This window comes from Dermacentor silvarum, chromosome 4, assembly GCF_013339745.2.
Source record: "Dermacentor silvarum isolate Dsil-2018 chromosome 4, BIME_Dsil_1.4, whole genome shotgun sequence".
Lineage (NCBI taxonomy): Eukaryota > Metazoa > Arthropoda > Arachnida > Ixodida > Ixodidae > Dermacentor > Dermacentor silvarum.
This window is the reverse complement of record NC_051157.2, coordinates 67,047,222-67,063,378: the sequence shown is the minus strand read 5'-3', so window position 1 is coordinate 67,063,378 and position 16,157 is coordinate 67,047,222. Positions and strand designations below refer to the sequence as shown.

General features: G+C 46.3%; 1 pseudogene; it reads left to right on the top strand.

Moving 5' to 3' along the window:
- LOC119448675 (Down syndrome cell adhesion molecule-like protein Dscam2) overlaps positions 1 to 16,157 on the top strand; it is a 181,265-nt pseudogene that overhangs the window by 126,305 nt on the left and 38,803 nt on the right.

The window sequence follows — 16,157 nt, the reverse complement described above, 5'->3', positions numbered from 1 at the left end:
TTATGCTGGCAGAAGGGACCACAGGTTGCAAATAATTCAAACTATCTTGTCCTCGGCAGTCCTCGATGTCGGTGAATTATTTTTCTGGCTGAATGTGTTTTCTCCGCAAACCAAACATGTACGGGTAGATGCACAGGAACGTCCATTTATAAACTTGCAAAACACGAAACCATTGTGCTGTTAAAGAGAGCTAGCTCTATTTGCACGCACTTCCCGAAAACGTGCACTGATCTTAGCATTTTCTTTGTCATAGCCGGTGTTATCACTGTTGGAAATAATGGGCTTTCACAAGGCCTACAGGTGCGACCGAGGAATACGGAAATCCAACGAAATTGTTCTTTAGGTTCACACTTATTCAAATTTATTTTTCTGTATTCTCAAACCTAACAGTGTCCAGCACGTAATACTCCGTGATATATTGAGTTATTCTTTATTTCGTCAACATATACGCACGTGCACCTAATTTTCCTCAGTAACGTCACGCTCGCGGTAGCGACAGGCTCTATATACAGGCACCAGAATTTCTGAGGATATTTCGCTGCAGCTTGGGCGCATGCTCCTTCGCGCCATTAATGACGTGGCTGGTTGAGTCTTGGAGCTGCTTATGGTTCCTCTCGGCGTTGATCGTGCGAGTCATTAGGGCGCGACGGGCGCCTTCGTTTGCGTTGCCTCGCTGCTATATCGCCGCTTTCCCTGTATGATGACTTTTATTGACTAATGAGGAGACTCGCGGGCGCTGCTCGTTTCGAGTCGCTTAGCTTTGATTACAGGAAGGCGACGGAGACGGGAATATACTGCCGTTGCTTTTCTTTGCTCGCGGGTGTCAATTAGGCCCTCAACTAATGCGTTCTCGCCTGGTTAGCATCGTACAAATGGGAGCGAGGCTGAATGGAAAAATTTACACCTTAATTGTTTTCGGCGTATAATCTTTCCTTCTATTTTTTCTTCTTCTTCTCCGAACACTCTCTGTTTTAGTCTGCGTGTATCTTCTAATCGGAAGTCATAAAACAGCAGTTGCGTGGCAGGCAGACTTTGCTGTCGACTTCCGTTGAGTCGAAAAAGGCAGTACACGCAATTTCCTTTCTTTTCGTTTTCTTCTTTTCTTTTCTTTTCTTTTATGTGTGTGTCTTGTGCGTAGTCCGAGTCGCAAAAATGCTTCCGATACGTTTGTCTAAGTCAATATTATTGGTTAAAAAGTTTGCTACATGCTGCAATTATTCCTTTTTCGAGTCGCCAACCAATTGGGGAAGCGGAAGGTTCGAGTTTATCTGTGGTCCCCGCATGGCGCAATCATCGCAGGTCGGTTCCTCTTCTGCTGCGTTGTGCCACTCAACAGAACCAGTGAAAAGTGGCTTTTATATGCATCTGTCTTAGCGCAATCAATGCGACTGTATTCTTTCTGTCCGGACCTCAGCTTTTGCCTTAGGAGGAAGCGCTTGCTCGCGGGCTCCTATATTAATACATGGAGAAAGCGAAACCGTATTTTTCGGCAACCACTGCACCAAATTTAATATTGGCTGCATTTGAAAAAAAAAAGTTAAAATCTAGTCATTGTTGGTAGCGAACTTATAATTTAGGCCGTCAGCTTCTTCAATAAGAATTGTTGAAAGTCGCATATTTTCAGAAAACGAAACTATCATGTCGACAAATCTGTAACTCAGCAATCAAAAATGATATGGCCATTCTACAAACTGCTTCTAATAGTACATCTAAAGTGGACAAAATTGTTGTTACACATGGCTCTCAAACATGCCAATAATATGTGAGTACGACTTTCGCAATACCTATGCAAACGTTGCAACATATATATATAAGATATAAGTTGATTTATTCAATTTGTGCGCTTTCGGTGCTCTAACGGATGCAGTTTAAAGATGTGCGATATCTATTCTTTGTGCAGAGCTACGAATGTGGAAACTTCTTGCCTCTATTTTTTTTTCTTTTTTTTTTCACGCTTACCAACCTTTTGAAAATTCCTTTTAAAATTCAGGCCTTAAGTAAACATTCCGCTCCCAACAAATACTAAAATTTAATTTTGTCCCTCAAATAAAATACATTTTATTAAAATCGGACCAGTGGTTATCTCAGAAAATCGTTTCTGCGTTTCACATGTATTTGAATAGGCGGCATTGGAGTCGGGCCCGAGCTAAAGCTTCCTCTTAAACTTCGGGTCCTAGCTTGCTCGTGGCTTGAATGGCAGTTGACGGAAAGTTCTCTGTATTGATGTCACTGGGATTGAATCCGTTCTTATACTAGCCCGCGGAGCTGTAAGAGTGGGTGTGCCTAAGCTATGTAGGCTTTCTTTTGAAACGGTAACTGTGGATTAGTGGAGCGTACGTAAAGATGAGGTATTCATCTCTTGTACTAAAGCGCCTGATTATGTTTGAGGGGTATCGGTGGCCGGTTGTCAGCGACAAACCAAAAAAATGACTAAACAAAATTGAGCTGGGGACGCTTACTTTCTCTACCAGTATATCACACAGGCCATGCCAGAAAGAATCGCGAAGGGTTGCATCGTTCTGACCTGCAGCTACTTATGCACATAGTCTTATCTCCTTTTTGTTGTTGTACTAACCTAGCCCCCATGGCGGATACCATACAGAAATAACCTCTTCGAAATGTGACCTTGATTCTGGAATAACGGCCTGTGGGAAGCTACAATGTCTGCTCTTTATATATATATTCTTACGCCAATCGCATTTGTAATACCTCAGAAATATTCAGTAGAAATTCTCGTCTTTTACACGTGATTTTCATTTGAGCAGTGACAGAGATAATTTGATGATATGACGCCCACTAAATTAGCTCACCAATTTATTTCTGTAGGCATAAAATGTGATGAAAGTGCAGTACATACCCCTAGAAGCTTGCTAGACTTTAAAATAAAATTGCAAGAATTTTAAGCATTGTTCTATAAAAATTTCTCCAAACATTAAATATATATATATATATACTACCACCAGTTTATTCCACAATAACTTTCCAGTCAAATATTATTATTATTATTTGATTTGTAAACATATACACAGGAAAGAGAAAGCGAGAAGCAAGGCTGGCAACTGCCACCAAGATACAGGTCTATGCAAAACACGTGCACAAGCAGCAGCGCACATGCACGCACACGTGAAAAAGTACCTGCGCGAAGACGGCTGCTCGTCTGTTTTCTTGGAGGAATCCGCACATTTATGGCTTGTAGCTGTGAAGTTTCAAGCGTGGCGAACCCTCAGAATTGCACGAATACTTCTGAGGCTGCTCCTTATTCACAAGTTTGTTGCTTGTAGTCGCGCCCTAGTAAAAAAAAAAAAAAAAAGCGACGACCAAGACAAAAGCTGCGCGTAGGCTGTCCACAACGCTGAGTAATTGTTCATCGTTCCCCGCTCAGTGTGCTCATCGCTCTTTCTTGTCGGAAACGCAGGAGACATATGGAACGCAGCCAATATTGTAACAAACAAAGTCAGCTTTCGCAGTTTCCTTATACTCCGCGCAGAAGGCATGAATTATTCAGTAGGTGGAAAGAGGAGAAGGGGGGGCTCACGGGCTCACTGCGCTTTCCACTTCTGCAATTTATCTCAAGTTGCAATTTTCAAAAAGTGACTCTCCAAACTTTATTAGGTTCCGCGACATCAAGGCGGACATTTTTCACGGCGCCACGCCGGAAATTCTAAATTAGTTACTCCCGTTTGAACTGTGCGCGTCACACTGCATTCGAAACAAACTACATTTTTTCGAAGCCGACACAAATCCCCTAGCTTACTCGTAAATGGCGTGCAAGCTGGGCGCCGTGGAGTGTAATGGCGACGCCTAATTACCTAAATACAAAGTCATCGCTCCCACGTGCTGCCATGGGGGCGGAATTGGAATGGGCGTAGGTCGTATCTCTTGTTCTGTAAGTATTAGCTCAAGTTCCTCCAAGCATTTGGCGCAATCTCGTACTACATAAAGCCGCGCAGTGTAGCATAAAAGCCGGTAGCGGGCCTAAAATCTATGACCCGTACTCACAAAAAATAATAATAAAAAAAGGTTCTTGCGCTACAATAGTTCGCATACAAGTAGATGTCATTCGATATTGGCGTCGGACCTATCATTATGCGAGAAGATAGCTAGCCAATGGCAAAAAGCGCGTGCGAACGAACAGCTTTGTGAATTCAGTGTCATATCCCTTATAAGCACTTACTGGAACAAGGCAAGCGCTACTTCGCTTCTTAAGATCCCCCGGCCTGTGTGAATGCCTCTAATTGGAATCCCCTTCCTGTAATTTTCTTTTTTCTTTGTTCTTTGTCTCTCTCTCTCTCTCTCTTTGCCCTATTTTCAAACCCTATTTACCCATGCCAGCGCAGGGTAACAAACCGTAAACTTGCATCTGGTTAACCTCCCTGCTTTTCCTCTCTCTCTCTCTCTCTCTCTATTGCAACAGTTATAATATATTTCCAGATCACTGCATAACGTGGCATGAATCATATGATATATATATTTTACAACGCGAATCAGTAATAGCCATAGAGCAGTAAATTCGAATAAATTAGGCCCGCAAAAAATTCATTGAAAGGGTTTTTTTATTATTATTTTTTTCACTTGGCTTGCCACGCGGCATAACATCATATTGGAGTTACATATAAGCATATGCAGGCCCGTTTCAGAAAGATACTGCAACAGTGACCTATAAAAGGCGTTTTCCATAATCCATCTTGCATAGTCTTTCACCTTTAAGAACACTTTCGTGAATTGTCTTTGTCCCAGGACATGTCCAAAGTAGATGGTGGGCATCCGCTGCAGATGCAGGAGCAGAGCACTTAGGACACTGAACAATGTCCGAAGTTACATCAGAAAAAAGTTGACAAGAACAACAACTTTGTTAGGCCATATCATCGCATACAATAAACTCTAACCATACAATATATAGAAGGCATGCTTTAAAGTATAAAATAAATAAGTTAGATTGATGACAGAAATTTAAAAAAAAACAAGGAACGTCAAGAAAACGAAAGTTTATAGCAGCTTCGAACATGTCACGCCAGCATCGGAATAACGGAACCGCAATATGCGGTTCCGTTATTAATCAGTGGACAATAATGCTATATATATATGTCTTTCAACTATCTTGATGTTCGTGGTTGTGCAGTATATAGGCTTCCTCACGCGCTAAAAACGTCAACGGGCCGAATTTCTTCATGGAGAATGAAATTTACAACTTATGTGGGAGCTTGCATATTCCTGCCAAAAGATGGCTCTGTAATCTATATTTGCACACTGATGGAAGCAAACGCCCGTTATTTGAGAGCTTGTGACATAGCTAAAAGCTCTTTCCCACTTGCGCTGCGCGTTCCTGTCTTTGGAACGCCCTGGCTTAACGGCTGACGATTCCGGAATGCTTGGGAGCTTAGGCAACTGTAGTTGGTTTGATAGCGACGGGTTGCGCTGATGGTGCCCACGCAAGAGCGTAGGCGTCGATTATGAAAGCGCGGAAACGGTTTATTCGGCTAACGTGTGCCCCTGAAACCAAAGCAAAATTTAACTGAAAGGGAAGCAGCGAGCAATCGGTGGTCGCTGATTCGCAGGAACATTGTTCGAACTTGCACGCTTTATATCACGTGTCTTCGTACATCAAGATGGGTTGGCGGTACTCGCCTTCGATCGTTCGAAAGTGTACTATACTACACTATTCGCGAGAAAGGGGGAGGAGGGGGAACGTGATATCTGATTATGGTGACCCCGCCTTGCTATTGGAGAAACAGCGAACACGAACATTCGGATAAGATAGGCTCGTCTTGGTAAAGATTTAAGCATGACACTGACTACAGGCATCAGCTCATAGAGACAACAGGAGTGATATCAGACAGCAATTGGAAGTATATTTGCTTTGGTGTAGGTGTCTCCGAAAATGCAGTACCTGCTTCGACGAATTTCATAGCACTTCGTAAGTGATCATGCGTGCTTCCTTGGCAGCACCGCATAAGAACCTCAGCCTGTGGCGCTGAATGTAGCGCGGTGCAAACAGAAAATATCCGTGAAAGCTCCTAACAAGAACCACATCTATTGCTATCGGTGTGCAAGCTCGTGTGCTTCGCACAGAAAAGAAATTTCAAAGTGGACGTAAGCGTTGTTTTCTACCACTTGTTTCACTTGCGTACTTCATATGCACTTTAATTTCCTTGACTTCGTCATTAACGCAACGTGCGTTGATGTTTGTGTTGTTGTTATTGGTCCTACTACCCTACTCGTTTTTTTTTCTCATTATTATGCTTAGTCTTCATGAGCTTTCAAATTGTTTTTCATCATTTCTTCCCTTGTTCCTAACTTCAACCACTAATTTCTCTCCCTGTGTTCTAGAACAGTATCGACGTGGTGCCCTTTCCGATGGCATTTGCCATCCTTCACCGTCCCTTGTCTCCCTGTCTGTCATTTGCATATACATTTTCGAAACGTATAGTGTCATTAGTCTTTAATTCACCTGTTTTTTGCGCAGATGGCCGCTCGTTGCCACAGAACCACCGCCAGCGTAGCTTCCCCAACGGCAGCCTGGTTGTAGCCGACGTGCAGCGAAGCGCGGACGACGGTTGGTACTCGTGCATTGCGCGGGACCCTCAGGGAAACACGGCGAAAGGACAGCTCGCCGTACACGTCATGAGTGAGTGCATTCCGCTTACCCCTGGCAGCTTTCCCTGGAATCGTATTGCGCTTGTAACCACGCACTAGGAATCCGTTGGCGCGTATATGACGCCGATTTGCATGTTGACTCAGCACCCCCGAATGTTTTGTCCCTTCCTTTCGTTTCCTATTTTCATGCAATCCCCGAGTAGGGTAGCGAATCGGACGCGCGTATGGTCGACCTCTCCACCTTGCCTTGTTCTCTTCTCTTTCTGTCTACGCGCGCCGCGGTGGCCTAGCGGCTATGGTGTTGCGCTGCTAAGCACGAGGTCGCGAGATCAAATCCCGGCCGCGGTGGCCGCATTTCGATGGCGGCGAAATGCGAAAACCACCCGTTTTCCCTGTATTGGGGGCACGTTAAAGATACCCAGTTGGTCGAAATTTCCGGAGTCCCTCACTACGGCGTTCCTCAAAATCATGTCGTGGTTTTGACACGTAAAAATCCGGAATTTTTTTTTTAATCATTGGAGTACAATACATCAACTTTGCCCACTTTAGATGTCTCAATAGATGCAGATTACCGAATTGTAAAGGTGCTTCTTGACTGGGCATGCGACTCTTTCGCGGGCTTTCGCGGGCTTCTTTCAGGCTTTGAAAAAACTTGTATGATAGCACCTAATGAGCTACAGAAAGCTGGATCGGAAAAGTTTCGGGATGTTCTACAATTTTCTCATTGACACTCTTGCTCTGATTATAAGATATATAATTCTAAGACAATATGATAATAAGATTTATCATTAATAATAACTAACGATCTAATTGGACGAAATAAAAAAAATGTGGGCAGTTTGCACTAGTGGTGCAAGGCTGGGTCACAGCGGAGCTAGTTCCGGAACCGATTCCCGGCGGCGCTGAGAATTCAGGCAGCAGCGCTCGCTGTCTCTGGCCCGAAACTCGGGATACTCCGCTCGGCGACGGCGTTTGTCGGCGGCGGCCTCGGCGCGATGGGCAGGATCGGCTCTCCTTCGTCGATCGTATTCCCGCTGAGCCACGCGCCGAGCTTCCTTGTAGGCGGCTTCTACCTCGGGAGTCTTGCCTTTCTTCGGTCGCCCTTTGGTAGCTGTGCACGCGTGTTCACTATACGAGAGAGGCGACACGTCTGTCGGCGCGCCGGCTGCTCAGAGCTTTCTAGCATATCAGTGACGTCACGGCTAAGCGAACATTTGCTTCTCCTCGGCTGGAGAGAGGGAAGGCGAAGCGCACGCATGCCGCGGTGAGACTCCGCCCTACGCACGTGTGTGATGCCAGGAGGTTGCGTGGCTCGGCGATGCACATCTGGGCTGAGTTTTCTGTCGGCACGAAACGGACTTCGCAAAAAGCTTAACAGTTCCGATGTAAAGAAATCTCACTTGCTGCAAGCGACGGTAAGCAACATTACTTTGGTTCGGTACAGCTACGTGGCACTTGCATATTTTTAAATTTTAGCACAATTACGTGTGGCACAAGGTATAATATCAGACGTTGGCTAATTCAATCTTCTAATTCGGCGAATCCGCGTGGTACCACCCCAAGTAAGAAGGCGATGAGGGATTATGATGAGTACTTACAAATGACAACGATGAAACACATAACGCTCGCTCTAATTTTCCCCTTACCACAGAAGCGACTAGCGTGGCCTGAGTTTAAGAAGTGTAGCAGCGGTGAGTGTACGGCTTCAGGTGAAAAACATGCCCAGTATCTGACCTGAGGTAACGGAGATCAGTACCTCAGGAGACGGGAGCGACGCGATACTTCACGGTAAAAGATTATTTGCGGGAGGGTGCATGGAACAAGATAGCGATAAAGAAATTATTCGGAAAGGTCCTGCGTGAGAACAGTTGCCCACGCTAACACTTCGTCGCATGGGTGAAGCAAAATGACGGGGCGCGTCGCATCACCCCGAACTTTCCTACCTTTCTGAATGGCCGCAGTGTTGGCGCGCGTGATTTCATGGCAATGAGCGACACGGGAAGCAAGTTCTTTTCGAAGGGACGTGGCTGAAGTAGCGGGTGACGACGGGAAGACGGTTTCCAAGACAGAAGATGGGGTGCGGCCGTACGCGTAGGTAAAAATACTGGAGTTAGTCATGCGGCGGCCGGCAGCATTTTAGGAGAACATTACAAAAAGTAAAATGGTATCCCAATTGGTGAGGTTGGGTCACACGTAAAATGATATCACGTCGCACAAAGCTCAATGAAAGCGTGCGGTGAAACCATTGGTTTGCGGATGGTACGCTTATGCGGTCTTCACGGTGTTGAAGGTGCGAAAGACTTAAGAAAAGGTGTGGGATAGGAACGCTTTGGCACGATAAATCAGGAGAACACGAGGCACGCCATCACAGTTTGGCTTTGGTTTTTGAATCATTTCAAGGCGCGAGCTACCACGAACGCTGCCGTGAGAGAGAGAGAAGATAGGAAACGAAGGAGAGCCTGAAGTCACGCCAAACCAATCCAGTGGCATGTCGGGTCAGCTGTAATCTACCACAGGCTTGCATCCCTCGATATTAAGGTGAAATCTCCAGAAGACCGCTGACAAATTGGCAAAACTTTCAGCCGAGTTGAGATGAAGGGTAGCAAAAGTCTACAACACCATTCACCTCTTGTGAAAGGGGCTAAAGTGTCAGAAATGGCAGCCATTTGGCCTGAAGTGGGCAGACTGGGCACCGCTATGTGGGACCATGACGTAGTTTCCGTTCCATTCCGATTCCGGAAGTATGTTGGTGACTTAGGTGTAAACCGCCTCTGCGGAAAAAAACCTGGGGGTCTTTATACTCAGAGCCTAAGGAGAAATCTGCGATTCAACTATTCGACTTGCTTATATCCAACGTGAGTGCAATGTTTGCAGATGCCAGGAACACCAGAAATGTCGCTACATCCGCACTGATAACAGCGAGTCGAAATTTACTTGACAGAGGTTCGATAAGACCCGATCAACGTCCGCAATGCGTCTGTGTGTGTGCGGGAAAGGGGGATAAGAGAGAGAGAGAACTGTGGATTACTTCAGACGTGCGACATGGGGACGGAATGATAATGCCTCAGTTACTCTCTCGATCATCTGCCAATGTGTTCTCCGTGTTCCTTTATTATTTTTTTTGTTTAGTAGTATCCTAGCAATAAAGGCAAAAGCGACCAACGCTCGCTCAGAGCCATCGGATCGGTGTTAAGAGGAAGTCGATAAAGAGGGGAGGAAAAAAAAAGAGTGGGGCTCAAGAGAGCAGCGACGTCCCTGTCGAAGCGCGAGCCATTTGTCATCTCAGCACTTCTACACGTCGTTACACGCCACAGCGTCCAGTAATGGTCAGACTCACGGTCGAATGACCGCCTCCTTTCCGGAGTCTAAGCCGCTTTTCCGAGCTCAGCGCGGGAAAATGATCTGGCACTCGCCCCTGTACTGCGTACTGGTGAAAGCGCCCCGGTGTTGAGCTTTCCCCATTCGAGTCAACAAAGCGCGTCAAATGTCTTTATCGTTTGTTTCTTGTGATCAAGAAATAAGTGCAATCGCGTTCGCACTTCCAGGCGAGCCGTCAAAATAATTGTGGCATTGGTACCCATATTCGGCAATCGAAACAGTGTAGTCTGCTCGTGCTATATTGCTTTGATATGCAGCAGAGTGTGAGGAACGTTAGTTGGTCATTGTAGGTCATCGGCTTGGTAACGTACTCCTACAGCGGAACTTCGATACTAATGGTTGCGTATGTGTAGTGATGTGAGACATCTTGCCGGTTATACTCTGGTCTTGTGCTTTTCCCCCTAGCGAGTGAGCGCAATTACTTACTGGAAAAGACGGATACAAGTAAAAAAGTCACAGGCCTGCCCGGCACACGCAGCACAGTCACGGCGTAAGCTGGTGGAGCGGCTCAAGAGTAGCTCCAATTTCGGTACCATGCACAACAGGGTCTTAGCGGCAAAGTCTCTTCGCCTGGTTGTGACGAACTGTCCGCCCGGCGTCGACGGCGAACTGCGGCTTGTAATTCTCTCTGCACAGTAGTCTGCTGAGCCCGATGATGTCAAGTTGTAGCTCGCGCACGTAGCTCTACGATTCGCTTCTTCAGCAGCGGTTCGTACCTTGCGTGGGGACGCCATAACGTGTACCGAAGAGGTATCCAGAATACGTGGCGCACATCTCGCATCCCTTGACCCCTGGCGCGGTACGTTGTTGCTGTTGTTGTTGATGATGATGCATTGTTTATTGGAATTTTCAAAACAGGCTGGTGACAAAAAGTCACCTAGCCTGCTTGAGTCAGCCAGGTCCAGTTAAGTACAGCATGCAACTATCTTACATGTCGGTCACGCTGCGTTTGCAGGCGCCTTAACTAGATGGCGCCACCATAATGATGGAGGCTCAGGATCGTGCTGATTGTGCGCCTCGTCTGAGTTGCATCTCGTTGTCTGCGCCTGCGCACGCTGCATTTGCAGGCGCCTTAACTAGATGGCGCCACCATACTGGCGGAGGCTTGGGATCGCGTCGATTGCGCGCCTCGTCTGAATCGCATCTCGTCGTCTGCGCCTGCGCACGCTGCGTTTGCAGGCGCCTTAACTAGATGGCGCCCCCATACTGGCGGAGGCTCGGGATCGTGTTGATTGCGCGCCTCGTCTGAATCGCATCTCGTCGTCTGCGCCTGCGCGCCTGCCTAGGGCGCGTTTATGGGGTATTTTTCCGCTGCCTGATGCGTGGCTCAGTGGTAAAGTGGTGATGCGTGGCTCAGCGCTGCGCTTGCGTGGCTCAGTGTTAAAGTATCCGACTCCCGCGCAGCGGGCCTCGTTTCGATCCCGGCGAGGACCGGGTACTTTTTTTCGCATTTCGGGCGATAGCGGTTACGGTCACCAGCGGTGGTGGTGGCGGCGGCGGACACCATCGTGAACCGGAATGGCTATTGGAATGAACCCATAACAACTTACGCTGTAAAGCAAGGTAGTGTTGTTCCCAGTAGGAGAATGCTGCTGCCGCAGGACAATGAGTTCAGTACTGAAGGAATCGCTGAAGCCTGCTGTCTTCGGTCTTTTTTTTTTCCTTTTTTAACGTGGCCACGTCTTCATAATTTTGTCACTGCGAACATCTATAGCCTATAGCTTGAGATAAAGTCTTCAGCGCAGCGGTACACCAGTATGGATCGATGCTGGATGGGTTCTATGAGCGTCGCCTTTGATACTGGGTGGTGGGTTGCGCCACCATGCTCTTGTTCTTATTTTGCCTAACGTCCTACCTATATTTCGAGAAAGCACACAGATACAAAGAGTTCTCAGCATTTACAGAATTCCCAGCAAGAATTCTCCTGCACTCGCAGCGCCACCTGTGGTGAACCCGTTCAGCTTCGCCGAAGACCTCATCGAGGGCAAGCGTGCCGGTGCCGCCTGCATCGTCTCGGACGGTGACCTGCCCATCACCATTCAGTGGTTGAAGGACGGAATCCCGGTCGAGCAGCAGCGGCAGCTGGGGGCGTCCGTCGCCGACGCGAACGACTACACCTCGTTCCTCTCGTTCACGGGCGTGCGCCAGCTGCATTCGGGCAACTACACCTGCGTCGCGTCGAACCCTGCCGCCTCGGCAAACTACACCGCGCCCATGGTTGTTCAAGGTGAGTACACAACTGCATGTGCGGAAGGCGAATTCGCTGCGGCTCCGTGCTCTTCGCTGTCGCAGCGCGCTGGCTACCCTCTCCTGGGTGACGTAAGCAGAACGTCGCCTCGAGGGGCGCGGCTTTGCACTCGCTGCAGCCTCCCAGTTTCGGTTTAGCGCGCTCTGATAGTCGGAATTTGCCTTGCCACAGTTAAGCGGCTAATCGCATTTTTCCAGATCCAAAAGTTGATATGGCTTGCACTAAAAGCGCGCTTCAATTTCCTAATTAATATGAGCGCACTGAAATTAAAGTCTAAAAGCTAATTAATGCTTTTTGTTTAATTAGGGACTAATTATGGCGTATCACCCGTAACCCCATGGCAGCCACCACTGACGGAATGTCTCCGACGGAGGCATTCTTTTATGTCAAAAAAGCTATTTTTACCTAGTACTTGAAGTCTTCGTAGAAACACCCGGTTTATTGTTGTGAGCCAGTTATCTAGCAGAAGAAAAGGAAGCTTTTGTATGTATCGGACCAAATAAAGGACGTGGGGGGGGGGGGGGGGGGGGTTCTTGGTTTGGCGTTTGTGTTGGTGTGGCCATGCTTGATATCTCCGAGTGAACAATGTAAATAAAATCCTTGTCTGACTATATGAACCTAACAATACAAAAGATGTCACGACTACCAGTAATGGTGGCTCAGAGAGGTAGGAAATAATCTAAGGCTAATTAACGGCTACGTCAATTTATAATTCTGGAAATAGCGTTTTGCAATATTACGTTTCACGCAATAAAGTGGATAATTTGAGAACTCCTGTGCTGTATTCAATTACGCCAACTGACAAAATTATCGCGATATCTTGGCTGCCGACTCCATGGCGACATTGATATAGCAGCTTGGGAAATTAGGCTTTAAATTTCCGTCTTCTTTAACTAACCTCCTTCAGTTGAAAATACATCGAGAGAATGAGAATAAACTTTTTTTTTGCCAGCGTCAGTTCAGGTATTAATAATGTACGTATATTCTCCAGTGAATGCACTCTCGCCACATGAACCGGCTCTCAATCTTCTAATGAAAGCCACACTAGCTATTTCTCGTCTATTGCGCCCGGAATGTACGGGGGCAGGAGCGGAGAAGCATTTTCGAATCGTCTTCAAAGTGAGCCAGAAGGTCTAGCTCGGAGGCCCGTATTTAAATACCTGGGAAATGAGAAACCATTTATCTCGGCAACCGCTGCACCGAATGTCAACAATTTTGTTATATTTGAAAAAAAAAGTAAAAATCTTGCTACTGTATGAAGCGAATGTTTATTTACGACATCGACTTTTAATCAAAATTGTTGAAAACAGCAAAACTTAGGGAAACAGAACTATCATGTCTACGACTCTGTAGCTAAGAAATGAGAAACGTGAGAAAATTCGATAAACTGCATTTATTAATAACTTGAACGCGAGAAAAAAAAAGGATACATTATACACTCACGTGAAATATACTACTAATTTGCGAATATGACTATTGAAAGACCCTTGCAAGCATTGTAACAATTCCACGTGAGCTGTAAATTGATATACCGAGTTTGTTCACTTTAGATGATCTAGCGGATGCCGTTTACAGAACTGCAGTGTCTGTTCTGGGTGCAGAGCTACGAATTTGTAAACTTCGGGTTTGTACTTTTTTTAAGCTTACCAATTTTTAATAATCCTTGTAAGAAATTATTGGCGTAATTCAAAATTAAGTTTCTTACAGCCAGTAGAACTTAAATTTCACTCGCAATTGCCACAAATGTCATTCAACTCGGTGCAGGGGTTATCCCAGGATAAGCCTTACTGCGTTTCACATGTACTGGCATAGGCAGCATCGAAACTGGGTCCGAATTGAAGCTTCCTCTTAAGGCAAGCGCTTGGCGGGAGCTTACGGTCCTCGTTAGAAAAGTGAAACAACGAAATACGCAATATGAGGATAAGTTTTAGTCGAGCTAGTATAATTCAAGGTAAGTTTTATAAATGGTGCCATATGTACAGTCTGTTTCACACTTAAGGGAAATCTCGGAGCGCATTGCATCGCGATGCGGCGAGCGCTGGAGTCGGGTGCCGGCAGCAGCTCGCGCAGGCGCAGACGCTCGAGACGCGTTATCTTGAACCGCGTCGACTGCTACGGCGGCGCGCGCTGGTCGCATGGTTGGGAAGCGTGCTACTCTCACGGGCCGTGCACGGATTTCATCGTTACTGCGGCAACTGAGCCGATATTCCTCATTAAACGTTGTGCGACGCCAACCTCTGAGCCTTCATCGGAGATAATGTGGTACTAACTTCCTTTGACAGCCTCCTTTGTTTGTTCTTTTGAAAGGCCGGGGTACTGAGTGTGCGCACGTATATTTCATCACTGTCTGTGCTGTCGTAATACGCAGCGACAAGAAAGAGACGTCAAAATGGGCGCGCAACGTGCTCGCTCTTTATTTGACGCGAAAGGAAAACAAATCACTCAGCAATAATAACTATGCGGGTTATTATAACTAGCCAGAGGAGGTAAAATACAACGCCATGCGAGTGCTTCTTCAGCGCAGCTGACATGACTGCTAATAAGCAAAGGAACACACTGCCTGGAGAAAGCTAACAAGCTTAATTTTCATTCGCAGTTGGACCTTCAGTTGCATCCTATTGAGCTCGATATACTTGATATATGCTTATGCCGACGCTGATATTTGCGACATGCTTCATATATGCTTTATACTGTATATATGCGTCACTGAAAGCAAACGCTGATTCAAATAGTACTGGCTGATATAATGTGGGTAAATCTCCAGTTCTGTCGGTTTTATCGCTCTCGATCGATTCCAAATTCACGAATTGGACCAACATAAAAATACTTTATTAATGTTTTCGATTATTTTTGTGGAAGGTATTACTCGATGCGCAGCACGTGCTAATAGTTTAGGCTGTCTCTTCAGAAATCAGTGGTCTCAGTCGTGAAACATGACGGATGGTTGGCTGTACTGTAATAACCGGCGCGGTATGTTTTCTACATCATCCTACCCTGTCGAGGCCATATTAGCGATGCTGCACAGTTCGTCACACATTCGCTTGCGGCCCTCTGACAGACCAGCCGCAGGCCTTACTCTTCTTTTATTTTTCTCAAGAGTGACTGATTCAACATGCAAGACCTTCAGGCAGTGTTTCTTCGTGCTCATCCAGGAGCGAATAACGAGAGCTGGCATCCCCGGTATGGCCTCCGGGTATGAGACGGCCGCTTGTGTTTCACAGCAAGCGTAAAGTTAGTCCCTCTCTCGCTGCTGTTATTCCTAATGCTTTGTTCGTGCCCGTCGACGCGCCATCCGAAAGTGAGCTTTAGTTTTGTGACGTCGTGGCAACTTTAATACCGCGCAGCATTGGCTGATGCAAAAGCACGGCTTCTGATATGGATGTGGCGTTAGGGAACCTCTGGATGGGCGTATCTGCCACTTACCGCCCTAATACCCACATCTAAAAATTATCCTCTAAACACTGCTTTCACGGGATGTAAACATTTGTTGTTCGTTATTTTAGCGCCGCGCGGGGTAATTTTATTATTTCTGTCAGACAGATTGTGGTGTCCGTGTACCGGAACTGATATGACAAATAGGCAGCAAACGGGAGTAACTTAGGCGTTAGTGTGAATATATTGGAGCGCAGAACCTTAATTGCCGATTGCGATCTTTTTCAAGTGTCTGTACACTGCTCAAGGGATATTTTGTAGCTATACCTGCAAAATTCGGACAGACGGTTTTTTTTTTCCACCAAGCATCAAACTACCTGATTTTATTGACAGAGGCGGGTCTGTGTGTCAGTGCTGCATATACGCAGCTGAGGCACCGCACAGAACTACTTTTGATTAGACTTTCTTGAAATACAGAAACTTGTTAATCCTGCACTAACAGTGGTAGAGGAGACGGCATTTTCTCGTTTGCTCTTTATCATGCGACAATTGTATAGCATTATGA